General features: G+C 39.2%; 1 pseudogene; it reads right to left on the bottom strand.

Annotated features, from left to right (window-relative positions):
* Positions 1 to 1,351: 1,351 nt before the first annotated feature.
* Positions 1,352 to 1,558, bottom strand: LOC138441936 (U2 spliceosomal RNA; annotated as a pseudogene).
* Positions 1,559 to 20,338: the final 18,780 nt, after the last annotated feature.

The following is a 20,338-nucleotide window of genomic DNA, read 5'->3' as shown; positions in this document are numbered from 1 at the left end:
ACTGGTTTTTGGTTCTTCAGTTTGTTTGATACGCTTTTTTTGGCTGCCAAGTATCTGAAAGTCCTTCCTATAACTACAAATGTTCCTTCTGAGGAATCTCGGTGGGAGGCAGGGTCCATCTCTCACCATAAGGCTGAAAAGCAAGACCCTTCCTTTACAGTGAAAAGCAAGACCCTTACATCTTTCAGCTAGGGGACAAGACATGGGCTTACCCAACCAGATGTCTCTACCCTGGTCTTTGAGTAACAGCCTAGTGATACAAATAGGCAGGAATAGAGGAGACTCTATTATGGATGTGGGAGCAACAACGGCAGCAGAAGCTTCAAATTTCCAAAGACATCAGAGTCAGGGATGGCATTCTCTGTCCATTACCAGTGACAGTACAAGCCACAGCATCCAACACTATACAGGGGAACAGCAGTGTCTTCACAGGCTGGTTCTTAGCATGATTTTGACCATGGATGTGGCTGCTGCTCATTATCCCTTGTTTCTAAACATATTCTGAGCCTGGCTCTCCAATCTTCCCAGACATTCTATGAGCAAATCAACATTACTTTAATAAACTCTTTCCCTGTTTAAGTCAACCAGAAACAGTTTCTGTTGCTTGCAACTAAGAACCTTGATACATCAAAGAATAAAATTGAAGAGTAAAAAAAAAAAAACACTAGGGATGGGTAGCAGTAGAATTTTTAAAGAAATTATATTTAAATGTACTTGAAATTTTTCATTCAACTGATTTATGTATAAAGGAGTCAATACATCTGCCTGTTATCACATTTTTTCACAATTTGTAAAACAGGATCAAGATCCAAGCTGATTCCCTATCCATATCCAGGTTGCCCTCTAGATAATCTCTTTTTCTGTCAAGCTGTCAAGGCTCATCACTCAGGCTTAAAACTCCACAATTATTTTCATCTCTTTCTTCTCCCTCATATCCATTAACCAAATACTTTCTATCTTCCTTAGTAGCGACCTTGCAGGTCTCTTCCTGCCTTCACACTTCCAATGGAGAGATCTAATACAGGGAATTATCAACTTCTACATGAGCAATAATGTTTAACTTTCCCTACCTGTCTCCTTTGTGTCTGGTGTCACACTCACTTTCCCTAGACACTGTTTGTGCCTCATCACTCACAGATCAAAATCCCTGATGGGTGACCACTGCTTGCAGGATCAAATCCAAAATGGTCAGCATGACATATGAGATTCCTCATCATCTGATGCTTTCTTACTTTTCCAATTTGACCGTGTGCTTCTTTTTTTTCCCCCATTAAGGCACACATTTAAATGTACTGTTCCCACTTGAATAAAATGTTAACAGTAAATTTTATTATCTGTGTATCTGTAGAAAAATATGTTTTTCCTCTACAGAAAACAGAAGCAGGAGAGCCAGTCTGAATCCTCAAGGGAAAAAAAAAGATAGATGGACTGAAGCAGTACATATTTGCAACCTATTTAGAAATTTAATATACTGTCTTCAGACAGAGGACATATCAGATATTAAACTGGTGAGAACAGATACCACACTTGATCTTAGTCCAAAAGGCCAAAAGGCGATACCATCGTGTGTTTCTATCTGTCCACCTTAATAGATTTGACCAAGGAACATATTTTGAAACATAAAGTACTGATTTTTTAAAATTAAATCAAGATATATAATGCATGCTTGAATTTAAAAGTACAGCAATTAAAATTTTTTTAAAAATCCAAAATAAGTTGCAAGAAGATTTTTTGTAGTTACAATATTATTAATAAAATAGCCAATACTGGAACTATATATCATATAGAAAACATTTATTATGTGGAAAACAATTGTCCTATTAGAACTATCCATATAAATATTACAGAAACTTTAGAAGGTAGGTGTTATAGTTCCATTTACATGTGCAAAAACTAAACTCCTAAAGGATTGATAAACATATTCAAAAACATTCAGCAAATAAATGCACAGTGAATATTCAAATGTAAATCAATTCTTAAATAAAGAGCATATTTTCTTAAAGGCAGATTACCACAGGAGTATAGCGACTACATAATAAAGGTAGAAGTTTTAATGTGATATATGCTTTAAATGGATTGTAAAAGGAACAATATTAGTAGCATTAATTTTCCAACAGAACCTTAGTATATCTGATAGACTATCAGTGCTCTATGCACAATCCATATTCTCTCTAGGAATTATATTCTAGTGGGTTTGGCATGGAATGTAGTACCATGTATTTTTATTCAGCACCTGGGTATTGCTCATGGAACTGGCCCATGATTATAGCTTTGTGAGATCCTGAAATAGGTAATAAATGTGGAGTATTGATCATGAGACCTGGGTCATATTTCTTTTGGCTCCGCACTCACTTGTTGCATGACCTTGAATAACTGTTTTAGTGACTCTCAGCTGTAACATCTATAGGTAAAGGAGAATAAAGTGAATGACCTGACTTTTCAGCACATATCCCACTCATGAATGTGCTGGTCCAGGAAAAACCAAAAAGGCATACCTCACACACTCAGAGTGTTCAATTGGCAGGAACTCTCTGAAATTCTAGGGTAGGAAAGATCCTGTAGTCCTTAACCTTACTGAACGTCTCTCTTTTGTTCCAATTCAAAGGCTCCACCCAACTTTAAAAACTTTCTCTTCACTCCTTTCCACATTCCAATTTTTATACTTCTAACAACTCATTGCTTCATTCTGCCTTTTAACATGATAGTAGTTTATCTATTTTTTCTCAAAAGAAAGGTCATTGAATTGCTGTGGGGCTGTAGTGAAATAACACATCTAAAATGTTTAGAACCAAGCAGAAATGCAATCATTATTTATTTCAATCTATTTGGTTTTCAAATTCTAGACATCTCAGGTGAAAATTATTAAATATCGGTGATAGGTGCAATAGCAAAGACGCATTAAGGGAAGCTGGTGCTCAGCACCATGGACAGCTCAGACGGCATGCCAGAATTCCTGTGGCAATTCTGACACAATCTACAATATTTTCCAGCTCCACCTCTCTGTAAGGATAAGTTAAAGGCTCTCTGCCTTACACTTTCGGGATTTCCCAGGCTCTGAGAGAGATATCCTTGTCTCTTCAGGGTCTTAATGTATGCTATTGCCATCTAGATCTCTCACTGCCGAATAACAATGAAGAATCCAGGTGCTGGGTCAGACTACTTGGTTTGAATCATGGTTCCCCCACTTACTAGCTGTGACAAAAGACAACTTGTGGGTATCTTAGTACCTCAGTTACCTCCTCTGTTAGATGAGATTAACTATCATATCTAATTTATAGGATTCTAGTGAAGACAAAAGGACATCATCTACATAAAGTATAGCTTAGAATAGCCTAGTGCCAAGCAAATTCTCAGCTCAATTGTTAAACATTGGCTGTTAGCTGCCACTATGAGGCCACAGAACTGTTTCTAGCCTGGCCCTGCCATAGACTCATGTGGCCTCAAGAAAGGCCTTTACTTTCTCAACTAAAAATAAGAGTTGGCTGAGAGCAGATATTTCCAAAGTGGAATCCACAAAACCTGAAATCTTCCTTCTTGTGTCCCAATATTTTTTTTTTCCTATTTAACTTCTTTCCTTTATTCCTTGGGCATGGTCAACAGTCAGACCTGGGAGGGTCTGGGGATTCTGAGCACCCACCATAATGCCAGACCTCTAGTTCAGGTCCCCCAACTTTAGCATCATAAATTTTGGATAACTCAGAAAAAAAAAATCATGATGTTTTCACCATCCTTCTGTCCAGGTTTTATGAGACTTCTTCAGGCCTAACTGCAATCATAACACTAACTGTTGAGGAAGAGGCCCTCAGAAATGGGAAAGAGGCATCAGACACCAGTATTTCCAGGCCATTGCTCTGCTCTCTGTAGTCCATCAAGATCTTCCTTGATCCCTCCAGTCATTCATTTCAATGATCTTAGATTTTTGTTTCATGTATTTGGATGGCCTGCATATTTCAGTTTTTTATCATACCTTTCTTACTGAGAGTTCCTAAAACAAAGCCATGTAGCTCTGAGACCCTGTGTACAAACCTGCTTATGTTTTCCCTTTAATCTCCAGCATCTTTGCCCAAGTGTTTAGAACTGTTATAAACCCAAATAGCTTCCTGGCCCACTGCAGCTTCTAACATGAGATCATGGCTTTAAATCTCAAAATCACAGTATACCCAGTTATTAATAGCAGGGGATTTCAGCTCAACACAATGCTTTGGTAGATAGCCAGCAAACCAAGTTCAACATCCTCCAGGGTGTGAAATTAAAAGGAAAAGAATCTTAAAAGTCTGAGAGTTTCTGTTTATTTGACTAGAGTTTTAACTCCTTTTCTATACCTTCCATTAGTAAGATCACTACTATGGTTCAGGATCAATTTTTTTAGTGCTCCTAGAGCAAATGACTGTCTTAATCTCTACAGCCTTGGTGATTAGTAATTTAATAATTTCATAGAGGAGATTAGATTATTCTTCAATAATACCCATTTCCTCTTCTTTACTCTCATAGAAGGAACATGTTTCATTGATATTGGGCTTGCCCATGTGTCTTGCTTTGGCCAACAGGATTCTAACAGATGTAATGTAGGCAAGGCTGAAAATGTGCTCAGGTAATTGGATTTTCTCTCTTGAACCTCTACCATAACCATGAGAAGAAAATTTCTGGGCTAATCCACTGGTCCCAGAAGGAGTATAAGAAATACGGTGAGCAGAACTCAATATCTCCTGCTGAGTCCAGCCTGTATCAGCCAAGCCTCAATCACCCCAACTCACAAACTAAATGAATGCATGTTTTTATATGCCATTGAGACCTTAAAGGTATTCATTATATAACACATCGCACAACAGAATACCAGTAAAAGTCTCAATTAGTGAATAAATGAAAAAGCATTATGGCTGAAAATTTGTCATACACCCTCTAGGGAAATAATATAGAAACTAGGTTATCCATTACTAGGGAATTGTTCCAAAACCTGTTTTTCCTCCAGCTGGGGAGGGTGACATAAGAGTGCTATGGCCACATTTGAAAAGTTAGTAGACACAACCCATAACTTGTCATCACTCAACACAAGGTTAAATAAAAGGACAAAGTTTTTCAACTATGTTATATATTCTCTTTTCCTCACCAATCTTGTCTCCATTCCACACACAAAAAAAGAAAATGACCCATTTTGAGACGGGCAGAACTGTCCTAAAGTCATTCTGTGCTCAGGGAAAAACTTAATCTCTTCTGTAATAAAACTCTTTAGAATTTATAAGAATAAAAAATTCCCAATAAGTATATAATTGAACCTGTTTTAACTACTGTGGTAAAACTGGACTGAAAATTAAAAATTCATGACCTAGTGTACTTTACAGAAGCTATGTTTCAGCTCCTTGGAAAAAGTTCCCAATTCACTCAATGTAGCAAACAGAATAACACAAAAATTACCAAACCAGGTCAGATCCCTAGTACCCTTCAGCACAGAGTTCTCTGACAGTTGAGAAAACAAACCTGTCCTTGATGAAAAGTTAGGTTGCAAGCAAAAGACCCTTAGTTGCCCTTAATAAATCATCCTGGATCTGTCATTCAAGAAAGCTTCCTATAGAAGTATCTGTTACTAGAGTTTTCCTGTGCTACAAACAACCATGAAATAAATAAATAAGAAAGCAACTTTTCTCAAACACTGGACAAGAGGCAGTGCAAGAACTGCAACCCCCTAAGAGACAGGACACACAGGAACTGAGCTGCAAAATCACCCCAGCAATACACTTGGGTTCAATTTCCCAGTGAAGATGCCATGAGCTGAAATCCAAGCACAGCATGGTGACCCTGCTGAGTGGAACTGGCCAAGATCAAAGTTCAGGCCAGCTGAAACAGCTGGCAACTGTGCAGCAGAGTGCTGGGAAGGGAACACCCCTAACAGACAGGTGGACAGAAGCCCAGGCTGGGGTTCCCCGGAAGCCCTCATCCGAAGCTGGGCTCACAGGCACAGCCTGCGACTGTGCTTACCAGAGACTGGCTGCTGTGAGCTTGAGCATGAAAAAGAGATACTGGAGATCAAGAAGTGCCAGAGGACACTGGAAAGCCAGCCCAGGGTGCATAGAAAAGCCTATTAACACCCCCCATTAACTCTATAGACAGCAAGCCACATCTCAGATAGCTTTCCTCTTAAGAGTAAGGACTAAGTTTATCCTAGATCCACCCTAACAAAGCCTTCAACCAGGCCCTAACTATATTCATAGGTAAGTTTAGAACCTGAATCCCACCAAATTAAAGGGTCTTGGCTTTTCACAAATATGGCAAAACAAAATATAAAACCAGATGTCCACAATTGCTAGGTAATCATCCAGTAGTTGAACTGGCTACTAAACAAAAATAAATCTCCTTCAGGGAAAGGAGTCTATAAAATATCAATAAACAATACAAAATATCTTTAAAAAACAAAAATATAACCATAGTGAAAAAAGTCAGTCAAGATAAACCAACACCCAGATGTTTCCATAGCAATTATGAAAATTTATTTTCACACAAAAACCTACATACAAATGCTTAATGCAGCTCTAGTTATAATCATCAAAAACTGGAAATAACTCATATGTTCTTCAATGGGTGAATGAATAAACATGTTTTTGCACATTCATCCAATGGAAGATCATTCAGCAATAAAAAGAAATGAATTATTGGATATTCACAATAATAAGGATGACTCTCAAAGGTATTATGCTGAGAGAAAGAAACCAGTCTCAAAAAATTTTACACTGCATGGTTCCCTTTACATTACATTTGGGAAAAGGTAGAATCATCACTATAGGAACAGTATGTACCAAAGTTTAGGAATGGAGGAAGGTTTGATCTCAAGGAGGCAGCACAAGGAAATTTTCCGGATAATTGAACTTTTATAAATCTTATATATAGATCTGTGAGGGTGGTCACACAAACCTATATGTGTGTCTGTGTTAGTCTCTAATCATATCCAACTCTTTGTGACCCCATGGACTGTAGCCCAGCAGGCTCCTCTGTCCATGGGATTCTCCAAGCAAGAATAATGGAGTAGGTTTCTATTTCCTTTTCCAGGGGACCTTCCCAACCCAGGGATCAAACCCAAAACTCCTGCATTCTAGGCAGATTCTCTACTGTCTGAGCCACCAGGGAAGCCTCATATATGTGTCTATATATCTGTTAAAACTCATAGTCAGTCAGTCAGTTTAGTTGCTCAGTCATGTCCAACTCTTTGCGACCCCATGAATTGCAGCATGCAGGGCCTCCCTGTCCATCACCAATTCCCGGGGTTCACTCAAACTCACATCCATCGAGTCAGTGATGCCATCCAACCATCTCATCCTCTGCCATCCCCTTTTCCTCCTGCCCTCAATCCCTCCCAGCATCAAAGTCTTTTCCAATGAGTCAACTCTTCGCATGAGGTGGCCAAAGTACTAGAGTTTCAGCTTTAGCATCATTCCTTCCAAAGAACACCCAGGGCTGATCTCCTTTAGAATGGACTGGTTAGATCTCCTTGCAGTCCAAGGGACTCTCAAGAGTCTTCTCCAACACCACAGCTCAAAAGCATCAATTCTTCGATGCTCAGCTTTCTTCACAGTCCAACTCTCACATCCATACATGACCACTGGAAAAACCATAGCCTTGACTAGATGGACCTTTGTTGGCAAAGTAATGTCTCTGCTTTTGAATATGCTATCTAGGTTGGTCATAACTTTGCTTCCAAGGAGTAAGCATCTTTTAATTTCATGGCTGCAATCACCATCTGCAGTGATTTTGGAGCCCAGAAAAATAAAGTCTGACATTGTTTCTACTGTTTCTCCATCTATTTCCCATGAAGTGATGAGACCGGATGCCATGATCTTCGTTTTCTGAATGTTGAGCTTTAAGCCAACTTTTTCACTCTCCTCTTTCACTTTCATAAAGAGGCTTTTTAGTTCCTCTTCACTTTCTTCCATAAGGGTGTTGTCATCTGCATATCTGAGGTAATTGATATTTCTCCCAGCAATCTTGATTTCAGCTTGTGCTTCTTCCAGCCCAGCATTTCTCATGATGTACTCTGCATATAAGTTAAATAAGCAGGGTGACAGTATACAGCCTTGATGTATTCCTTTTCCTATTTGGAAACTCATAGTACTGTACTCCAAAAATGAAAATTTTACTGTACATTATTTTTTAAATAAAGTTTAAAGTCTGAAAGGAAAATGGATATAAAAGGAATATTATAAACATCTTTATTCTAATAATAAAAGAAAAGTATTATATACATGAACTGATCTGAAAAATGGGCAAAGGTTATAAACAGACAATTTACAGAGAAGAAAATGAAAATAACTCTTAAATATATAGATATGTTCAACTCCACTTTTTTACTCATTGGATTGGCAAAGAAAAGAGTTTGAGAATGCATCATGTTAGTGAGGATTTGCAGTCAACATTGCTGGTTGGAAGGTCAATTGGTATAATCTAAATGGAGGGAAAATTGCAAGATCTATTGAAATGTTTTAAAAGTACATATGCTGGGAGGGATTGAGGGCAGGAGGAGAAGGGGATGACAGAGGATGAGATGGCTGGATGGCATCACCGACTCAATGCACATGAGTTTGAGTGAACTCTGGGAGTTGGTGATGGACAGGGAGGCTGGCGTGCTGCAGTTCATGGGATCACAAAGAGTTGGACACGACTGAGCGACTGAACTGAACTGATGCAGGGCTGCCCTGTGGCTCAGTGGTAAAGAATCTGCCTGCTGATGCAGCGGACACAGGTTTGATCCCCAGGAAGATCCTACATGCCTCAGAGCAAATAAGCCTGTGTGCCACAACTGTTGAGCCTGTGCTCCAGAGTCCAGGAACTTCAATTACTGGGCCCACAAGTGGCAACTACTGAAGCCTGTGTGCCTGGAGCCCATGCTTCCTGACAAGAGAAGCCACCACAATGAGAAGCCCGTGCACTACAAGGAAAAGTAGCCCCTGCTCACCGCAGCTAGAGGAAAGCTCGAGCAGGCATGAAGACCCAGCACAGCCAAAAGTAAAAAAATAAATACATTAAAAGGGCATATGCCATTTCACCCAGCAATTCCATGTGCAAAAATTTATCCCTCAGATATACTTGTACATATGTCAAATGACCTATGAAACAAATTATCTATTGAAGCCTTGCTTTGATTAGCAAAAGGTAGAGGAAAACCTAAATGTCCATCCACATCAGGTTGGTTTAATGAAGTATGATCAACTGCATACAATGGAATTCTATATAGTCATTGAAATGAAAGAAAACTTGCAACTTCAAAAATGAAGTATTGTTAGGTGAACATTGTAAAGTGAAAAGTACAAGATAAAAAATATTCTGAGGTAAACTATTGTGTATATAGGAAAAAGATCCAGAATGACATAATATGTTTATGTGTTTACAAAAATTTACTAGAAACTAGCTAAATTCTTTACCTCTGGAGAGGGGACCCGAGTGGCTAAAGAATTGGAGGTTGGGGGGGTAGGCAAGAGAAAGATGTTTTACTCTACATTTTTTGTTCCCTTTAAATTTTGACCAATGTGATTGAATGACCTATCCCCAATAAATGAAATTTTTAATCCATCAGAACCTTTTGGGAAATTATGCAGAATATTTAAAATCAACCCTCTACTGACAGACAGAAAGTGTTCATTTTGCTACTGTGATCTGCCCCCGCAAAATGAGGAATGAGGTCAACTTAATCCTACCAACTATACCTTGACTAGACCACTGTGACTCAAAGCCAAACAAAAACATAACCAAGTACAAAAGAATCTTTTTATGCCAGACACAGAAGCATTGGACATATTTTTATCCACAAAGTTTGGTTCTTCCACAAAGGTTTACTTTCCCATTTTTAAATTAACCTGCGGAGTGTTACTCATACTTTTTGAGAGACATAACAGCCACTTTTAGGGTCTAATATAAGAGATCTTATATGAGCTCCTAAATTTTGCCCCCAAACATCTATCTTTGGCATTTGCTGATACCTAAAGTTCTTGGAATCGTAATAGTAGCAATAGCAATAATAATGGTGAAAATTTATTGAACATTTATCATGCACTTACTATATGTGTTAGATGCTTTGCTACGCCCTTTCCATTGATCATTTCAATTTCAGCTTCAGTTATAATTCTTTGAGGTCATCCAGCATTGCAAGTGGGTTACAAATTAGAAGAAAGATAAACACCTATACATACACATGCTCCCACACACTCACACAACCGTTATTAATATGAGGAAACTGGGACTAAAGAAGTCAGCTTGCAAAAGATAATCGCATTCATGGTAGATCCAAGATCTCTAGCTTCAGACAGGGAGCTCTCAAACCTGACTGCAAAGATCATGCTCCACTTGTTACCTAACAGGACCTGTAACTACAGAGTTTTTGCCCGGGAGAGTCGTAAGGTCTTCTAGTTAAACCTCCCAATCACTACAGGACCCGCTCTACAACACCCTTGACAAGAAGTCTCAGCTAAGTGACAAGGAGCCACAGGCCCCTAAAGATATCCCATTCTATCACAAGACATATCTAACTCTTATTAAAAAAAAAAAAACTTTTCTCTCCATGGAACTCAAATCATCTACTTCCCTGATCCTCCCCTGTCTCTCCTCTGGAATGACTCACAATGGGTGTCTCTTCCCTTCATCACAGGACAACTGGTCCAGTCTGGGGAGTCAGCTCTTCCGCCATCTCTCAAATCTCTCCTATTGTGGCTGGGTTCTCAGACTCATCCTATGTGAAGGCTCTAAGATTCCTCAACAGCCAAAAGGCCCCCAAGTCAATATTTCTTTGTTTTTTTATTTTATAAATCAATCTTATGAGATAAAATGTACATATGATAGAAAACACAGACTAAGTATTACAATTTGGTGGGTTTTTTAAAGTTTATTTTTAACTGGAGGATAATTGCTTTACAACATTGTGTGGGTTTCTTGGTGAGTTTTGACAAAGTGTACACACCTGTGAAATCCACACTCCTTTAAAATATAAACAACCTCCTCAGAAAGTTCCCCAGTCTCCCCTCCCAGGGAATTCTGATCCCACACTCACCCGAGGGAACCACTGATCTGATTCCTATCACCATAAATTCACTTTACCTATAACCACACAGTGGCTTCCCAGGGAGCACAAGTGATAAAGAACCTGCCTGCCAATGCAGGAGACATAAGAAAGAGTCCCATGGACAGAAGAGTCTGGTGGCTACAGTCCATGGGGCCGCACAAAGTCGGACATGACTGAAGCGACTGAGCACATCATTACACAATAAATATTCTTTTAGCTTCTTTAACTCAGAGTGATGTTTTGGGGATTCATCATGTTGCAAATTATAGTAATAAGTTCCATTTTTATTGCTGGGTAGTATTCCATGGTGAGAATATACTGCAGGCTGTTTATCCATTCTCCTATTGATACACAGTTGATTATTTCCATTTTGGGTTATTTTGAATAAAGTTTCCATGAACATTCTTAAAAAAGTTTTTGCTTGGATGTATGTTTCTATTTTTCTTGGGTAAATACCCAGGAGTGGAATAACTGGACTCATAAGCTAGGTACATATTTAATTTTCAGGGAAATGCAATTAAAACCACAGAGAGATATTACTGCATACCCAGTAAAATACGTATAATTAAAAAGACTGATGATCCTCAGTATTGGCAAGGATGTAAAACAAAACTCCTTTTAAAGAGAGACTCTACGGATTACACATACAACTCATGGTGTTGGTTGACCAGCTTCAGGGGACAATTATGTCCCCTGTTCTGGGCCCTCAGCATCCGTCCATTCATCCAGCTGGACTTCGTCCTGTCTCCTACTGACCTAGCCATCAGCTGACAATTCTGGAGATCTTTCAACATTTACTACTATTAACCTTATTCCTTCAAACTTCTTGTGTGTGAACAATTTTTCTAATCCAGATGCCAAATGTGATTTTCCAATTTTATTATAATAAGCTTTGCAATAAATTACACAAGTCCCCATTTATAAAAGGGAAATCATTGTTTACCATCAAAGCAATCAAAGAAAGCACATAAGACAACTTAAAATGTTTATAAAATATCTATAAAACAAGGTCTGTAAAGCAAAACCCTCCCTAAAAAAAAAAAAAAAAAAAAAAAAAAAAACTGAAAAAATGTAAAAGAAGAATGCAAGGGACTGGGAATAAAAAATACATGAACTATATTTTAGTCTAGAAAACATTTCCTAGACATGATCTCATGTAATATCACCACTCTGTCAGGTAGGTGTTTGTACTGCTCCTATTTTGTAAATGAGAAGGCAAGTTCAAAGAGGATAAGTGCTCAAGATCACACGGCTAATAGGATATCAAATCATGACCTGAAACCATGACTGCAAACTGTACGATTTTTCTACTACATTTGCACATCTCACCCTGATCGCTTTAAATATCTCCTGAGTAACCTGAATCCATTTGCCCAATTTGCAACAGACTTACTGGGGATGACCTTTGGCCCCCATTTTATAAACCTTGATGGTTCAAGTTAAAATATTGGCTTGTCTTTTAAAGCACTTTGATTAGCACTTCCTTTTTCCTTTTGTCTGGGCTCTGTAGCAGCCTGCCAGTGAGCCAAGGACACTGAGCCTAGAGACTTGCTTTCTGATCCTGCCTCCAGCAATGACAAGCTCTAGGACCCAGTGTAGAGACAACGTGGCAAGAGAAAAGAATGTGGACTTTGGAGCCAAAAAAAGATCTGGCTTCCAGCTACTGTGTGGATTGATGACATAATTTTTCCTCTCTAAGCCTTAGTTTCCTCGTTTATAAAATGGTATGTTACACTATGCTCGTACTTGTCATGTCTGACTCTTTGTGACCCCATGGACCGTAGCCAGCCAGGCTCCTCTGTCCATGAGATTCTCCTGCAGGCAGATTCTTTATCAACTGAGCCACCAGGGAAGCCTGTAAAATGGTATAGCAATATTTAGCTTGCAAAGTTACTCAATGGACATGAGTTTGAGCAAACTCCGGGACATGTTGAAGGACAGGGAAGCCTGGTGTGCTGCAGTCCATGGGATCCCAAAGAGTCGGACATGATTTAGTGACTGAACAACAACAACGTTATTATTATGAAGTTAAAATGAAGCAATATTTATACGGGGTTTACAGTGTGTATGTGTGAGCAGCTCAGTTGAGAACAACTCTTTACCACCCCATGGAATATAGCCCACCAGACACCTCTGTCCATGGAATTCTCTAGGCAAGAATGCTGGAGTGGGAGTGTGTAGCCATTTCCTTCTCCAGGGGATCTTCCTGACCCAGAGATCAAACCTGGGTCTCCTGCATTGCAGGCACATTCTTTACCATGTGAGCTACCAGGGAAGCTCAAGAGGTCTACAATAATAGACGCTCAAAGAATAGCATTTACGTCATAATTATGATCATCATCATTATTTATCCCTGTCTCAAGGTGGGACTAAATGAGCTTTAAGCCCATGACCAGCTTTGTTTGATGTTCTTTGAGCCTATTTATGACCACATCTTTGTATATACAACAGAAAACTAATTGTTTGGAAATTCCATTGACTCAGGTTCCAGATAACTGAATGGTTACCATCTTACTCTCTGGAATGTTCACAGAGAAGTGTCTTCTTGACTCATCCATGTCTTCATTCATTATTGCCCACCTACTATGTGCCTGACATTGTATTAGGCAGGGAATGAGCATCTAATGAACCTGATAATTATCCTGTTTACAGATGGACATATATTTTTCCTTTCAGGGGTATGAAGAATCCAGTGTAGATCTTTGCTAAGTGGAGTATCACTCTTCTAATGTCTGTAAATGTGTATCCACTTCTCACAGTCACCATTCAGCTAGAAGGATTCATCAGAGAAGCTCCTTATTGTTCCAGAGATTGCGTGTTTTGTGAAAAGGAAATTTTAAAATCAGGCATTAACTTGACAAAACTGCATATTTGTTCAGATCAGAGGCTGCCCATAATAGGATCCATCAATGCAGAATTAATGAAATTGAAGTCGGACGCCAAGGGCACTATCGGTCCTGAACACAAAACAACACAGAATTCAGAAGCACGCTATTTCTATTCCAGGCAAAGACAGGTGTGCTGTGCTCTCTGCACAAAGAGGGCATCCTGAACAACTGTGTACAAACTGATCGCTTCTTAAATGAAAGTTCACTTCAAACACTAGCAAGCTAGTTCTTTAAAAGAAAACTATACCAAATGTTTTTGCAAGGCTAAAAATCATCTTGAAAAGTAAATAATGATTCCTGGAATATATTTTATCAATCTAGGCTTTCATGTATCAAGGCTGCTTAATAAAACAAGGTATTATACGCATTTTACTATGAAAATTCCATTTAAACCTTCCGTACACCTTATTATTTATCACTGAGGTCTGCAGCCACCAATGAAGTCCAAAAATAATTCATTTCCTACTTCCTTTCATTAAACAGGCACATTATGAATGTGAGGCAATAAATGGCAATTTTTGTAACATTTAGCTCTTTCACATAGTGAATTAGCAGGAACTGAGAGTATCTGAAGGTTTAAGTCAATGAACAACTCTTTTCCTAATTATGAAAGATTTGCAAGAAAGGAGCAGCATGAGGAGGTCATGATGACAGGACTGGGAAGAAGGCTCGGCTTCCAGAACAAGAAATCTATTTGACTATCAATCTGCAAACTGTATTTTATTAAAAATGTAATTACCCACAAGACTCTTATTTGCAGAACCCATTGAAGGAATATTGACATTTGGAGCTGTGTTAAGGTCTCTGAAGTCATCACAGAGCATTGGAACCTTCCTTATCTGACTTAGTGTTTGTGGAAGTTTTCTTCTCCTCAAAGGGCACAGAGACCAGGAGGAAATTGCTTTATGACAACAGCTCCTCATGTCAGTTATCAAGAAAGGGAGAAAAGGGTGCAGGGTCCTGGGATCCCTGTGTGTCTCCTTCTCAGCCCCTTCCCATTCTACACCGAGTCCTGAGGCCAGCTGTGTGGGTAGGTGTGTGACTTGGGCACAGAGTCCTAGGATTTGAAGGGCCCCATGTTTGTTTAAAATTCTGTTAGTCTTTAAATTCTTCATAATTTTTGAACAAGGGACCCCACCTTGTCATTTTCACCAAGCCCCACAAATTATAATTATATGGCCAATTTGCCAAGCCTTCTCACTTACACACATATCCCCCATAGACATCTCCTCTAGACCCTCACCATAACCACTTGTTCTCATCCCTATTAGGAAAAGATGGAGGAATACAAGTTGGGAAGCAGAGGTTAGAATGAGCTGCCTGGGTTCAAATCCTTCTTCTTCTTATAAGCTCTATGACCATGATTTCCTCATCTGTCTAATGAAGACAACATTCATCCCATCTCATGAAAACTCAGTAAGGTAGGTCAGGAAAAGCAACAAGAGGAGTGAGAGCTCCTAACAGATAAGTGTTCTTTTCCTGGTAATTATGACATGATGAATGAGAAGAGAAGAGGCAGAAAGACCACTGCCCTGCCTCTCCCCTCCCAGGCTGAGTTTACTGGCCTCTCCTCTATATAAAGAACCACACTGAGTACAGCATGACTGTCCTACCCAAAAAAAAACCCCAAATTTAATATTTCCTAAACTTCAGACATTCATGTACTACTTTCACATGTACACCCTGCTCCTTTAAATGAAATTGTGTTGCCTTATAAATAAACTTTCTATCGCTACTGTAAGTGGAAACCCAGTATCCCATAGCAAGAAGAGAAGGTCATACACAACAGTTAACATTTTCAAGTGTTTATTCACATATTACCTAAAATTTTCTTATATATCACCAGTGGCACCCATCCTGAGCTTGTCTTCTCTGCCTCTGGGCTCTCTAAGTGTACCAACTGTAGTCTTGCCTCTATTTCACCAGCAAGAGAGCAGTGCATCATGAACATCAGGCTCTCCAGAGCCTTTTGCTGAATGAATACTTCTTAACAAACTGATAAGAGTGATAGCCCCTTACTTTGCCTGGTGGCTTCCTAAGCCCCTAAAACTTTTACATCCTAAAGGCAATGGATTTCTTCAATGCACTATTTATCAAAATGTGACCTAAAAACCACCTGGATCAGAATCACCCAGCAAACTTGCTACAGAGGCAGACATCCGAGACCCAGTCTGTACCTACTGAATCAGAACGTCTGCACATAAAATACAGCTTAGTGGAAGAACCCCAGGCATTCAAGTGTTAGCTGCTCAGTTGTATCTGACTCTGTGATCTCATGGACTATAACCCACCAGGCTCCTCTGTCCTTGGGATTCTCCAGGCAAGAATACTGGAGTGGGTACCCATTCCCTTCTTCAGGGGATAGTCCGACCCAGGGATTGAACCAGGGTCTCCTGCATTGCAGGCAGATTATTTACCCCTAAGCCACCAGGGAAGCCTGATAGTAGTAGTAATGGCTATACTAAAAACAGCTAACACAATGGTGTTCTTCATATGTGCCAGGAAATACATTAAGCATTTTACATACGTTATCTTACTTAATCTGCTTAACAAGTCTATGTGGTAGGGACTTGCCAAAGTCACAGAACCATTAAGGGGTAGGGATGGGATTTAACTCAGTAACCTGACCAGGGAACCAAACTCTTAGTAACTATACTAAGTTACTAAGTAACCGTACTCCTGGGGAGAGGGAAAGCCTCTAAAGAGAGGTCTTACCCATGGACCTATCCATCTGTCTTTGGGTCTCATCATGTATTTTTCAGTTTATATGCTAAGATCTTCCTGCAATACAGTCATTATCCAAGCAGAAAGCATCACCAAAAGAGTGCTTTTGAAGCTCACTATGAGCATTCAAACCACATACTTGTCAAAGTATATACATTTTGAATAAGAAAGTGTCCTTAACTACAAAGGGGATGGTGATCTTCATTACTTGGGAGGACAAAACCACCCCTTTCAGATTCAGAAGACCCTGCTAAGGAAGCTAGGGTCACCTGCCTCCAAGGACTGGGAGAAGATTCTCAGAAGTGAACTTGTCCCAACCTGAGGTGGTGAGTCCCCTGGCCCTGCAGAAGAATAAGGAAAGGCTACACAACCACTGTTTAGATACTCTAGAGGACATTTCTTCTCCAGCTGGGGCATTAAAGTGGATCAGCTCCGAGATCTCTTTCAAATCTAACTATCCAGGATTCTGAGACTTTGCAATGAGCAAAAAGAAAACTGATTTAAGACATTGTTCAAAATGGATGCATTTGTGTTCTTCTCTAAAAAGGAAAAAGAGGAGAAGGAAATGGGGAGGGGAGGGAAAGGAGGAAGAAGAAAAAAATTAAAGGAAAACTACTGGCTGGTGTCAGGACTCATTCAATCCTCACGAACAAAAGAACAGTGCAGACCAGGTGTGGGCATTGCTGAGCCAGCACGCTGTTAATCATGGGTGAAAAGGAAAATAAAAACCCACTGAGTCGGGTGACATCCATCGTGGAAATGTTTAGTGCAGTATGGTTCCTGCTGAAGTCCTGATGTAGGAATTTATAGTTCAATGCCCAGTGGAAACATTTACCTTAGTAAAAGCAGAAGACAATGTGCATCTCTTATTCTACACACATCACTTTTCATGTGGCTTCCCTGGTGGCTCTGATGCTAAAGTGTCTGCCTGCAATGTGGGAGACCCAGGTTCGATCCCTGGGTTGGGAAGATTCCCTGGAGGAAGATATGGCAACCCACTCCAGTACTCTTTCCTGGAAAATTCCATGGACAGAGGAGCCTGGTAGGCTACAGTCCATGGGGTCACAAAGAATCGGACATGACTGAGCAACTTCACTAACTTTCTATGGTGGCAAGAAAGATTTTTAAATAGAATGTAACACTGCCACTGCTTGTTCTTGAGTCTTCTGACTTAATTCTGCCAAAGGGATGGGAGCCAGCTTCCTTTAAGCTAATTTAGTACCTCTGTGATGGACAGGTGCTGCAGATACGAATGTATGGAGTATAAGAGAAAAGAGTCAATTCTGAAATAATCACCAAGAGGAGAAAGTCCTAGAATGGGTCCCTTTAGCATTATTCTGTCATTGAGAACTCAGTTTGGATGCTTTGTTTAGAACCCCAGAGCAGCTGCTAGGTTGGACATTTTAAGGTGATTAAAAGTCACTTTATGAACAAATTGTTGTGGATACACAAGTTATCCCTCTGTCCCAAAAGCTTTTAGGGTATTCAAATCGCTTTTATAAGTGATAATAATGAACTTGGCCATTCTTTTTCTCCTTGTTCATATTTTTGGCCATTTAGCCAATTCTTTAGCTAGTTGCTGTGCTGTTGCCATTTTTGTTTATTTCTGCAATTTTCTCATCTGTTAGTTTCTGATATAACTATTTATGGCATGAAACAGTTATTGCACATAAGTGGAGTTATTCCAGAGGTATATTTTCTGAAATTTTTGCACATCCTTTGGATCCCTTGGTCAAAGAATACCATCTTCTCTGGATATAAAATTCTTGGGTCTTAGCTGCATTCTCTTGGAACTCTGTAGGTCCTACCTGTGTTCTTCTGATGTTAGTTATTTATACAGAGAAAACTGAAATAACTTGATTTATGTCCTTTTAAAGTAACTTCTTTTGTTTTCTCTAATTTTGTGTTTGAAGGCTTGTAGAACTGTCTATTCATCCCTGAAATTTTAAATTTCTTACCAGGATTTGTCTTGGCATAGGTTCTATTTAAGGTTTGCCTGAAAAACCCATGAAACACTTTCCATCCAAGAATATTTTATTTGGGGCAGATTTTCTTCTATTATGCCTTCAATCGTTGCATATAATCTGTTGACTCTACGACTTCCTTCAAAAATTATTATTTGTAGGTTAACCTGTGAGCTCTGACTTTAGATCTCTCCTCCCCTTTCCTCCTTATCACCTTTCCATACATTCAGAAGAACTTTCTAAAATGTGTCTCATTTCTGATTAAATTTTCTACAGTGTAGATTCTACTTTTCCTGCTTCCAATCAATAATTCTGGTTGTAATTTTTTTCTTTTTATTCAGAACATTTAAAGAAATGATGTTCCCTTTTTTTTTCTCTCTTATCCAGAATAAATTATCTCCTGAATTTTGTTTCTGTTCTTTGGAAGGTTTATTCTTTCCTCTGAGTCTCTGCCACTTCACTATCCTCCAGCTACATATTGTATCCCTACTAAGATCTCCAATAGGGGGGGATGGTGGAGAAAAAGATTATAACATACCTCATTGGTGCCTTTCATATTGATTATATGTTGATAAGATAATGAAAACTATTAAGAGTTAAAACAAAAGATACTTTCTTTTTATCCCAGACATTTAAAGAAATGATACCCTCTTTTTTTCCCATGGTAGACCATGGAAATCTTAATGAGATGAAGCAGTTCAGCTTGAAGGATAGCAGAACATGCCACTCTAAAATATGCCACTTTGGCATAAGGATTATTTTGATCTTAAGGCACTTTAAAAAGCTGGTGCAAGTAGGACATTCTAATCTCCACTTTCCTTCCTGAAAACAGGAGATAAAAACTCACATGTGAAAGATACCCTCCCCGTACCAGGAGAAAAGAAGCATTTTTTCAGCAGGGAATCATTGCTGACAGAATTCTCTACAGACTTTGTTAAAATAATTCTTATCTTCCTTCAGCCTCTCCAAGCAGTTTATTTTTCCACAATTGCCACTCTTTGTTCAAATTAGCACAAAAACATTCCAGTTTTGCTACTTCTTTGCATCTTCATTTTCTTATGAGGGCTCCCTTGTCATATAAAACTGAATTGAATACATCCGTATGTTTTCTCCTGTTAATCTTGTTATGTCACCTCAATTCTCAGATCCAGCCAAAACAGAGAACAGAGGTAAATGTTGTTTCTCTGTCAAGTTAAAGGTCCTAAATGTGGATGCCCACAAGGTCAAGAGAGAAACTGAAAGCAAGGAAGCAGAGGGACATGTGTCCTGACCGAAAAGTCTAGTACGAGTCGAAAATCTGGATATTTCAGCAATAAATCCAAATTTTACATATTAACAAATAATTGGGAAATTTTTTAAAACATGGGACAAGTCACGCAACACACATTATGTATTCCAGATTCAGCCTGGAGCTGCCTGCTGATATTCTCTGAGTTAACAAACCCTACAAAGCTGGGTTTCTGTGAAGCAGACCCACTCAGGATCTCCTCTCACACTTCAGGGACAAGCATTCCTAGTAGGAATTCTGAGAAAGGGTTTCTAGAACAACTATGGGAAGTATGGGTTAGATTCGAAAGTATTTGTGGTCTTTTTCACCTTAGATCTAAGTTTTCTTGACCCTATCACTAAACTTGAGAATCTCTCCCCCAGCATTCTGGACTACCGACTAAAGTTCTGTCCCTACTCTGGTCAGTCTCAGGGGAAAAAATTATTATTCTTACTTCGAA

The sequence above is a fragment of the Ovis canadensis genome, chromosome 5 (assembly GCF_042477335.2).
Source record: "Ovis canadensis isolate MfBH-ARS-UI-01 breed Bighorn chromosome 5, ARS-UI_OviCan_v2, whole genome shotgun sequence".
Taxonomy (NCBI): Eukaryota; Metazoa; Chordata; class Mammalia; order Artiodactyla; family Bovidae; genus Ovis; species Ovis canadensis.
Note: the sequence above shows the minus strand (reverse complement) of the source record. Positions and strands in the feature narration are given on the sequence as shown.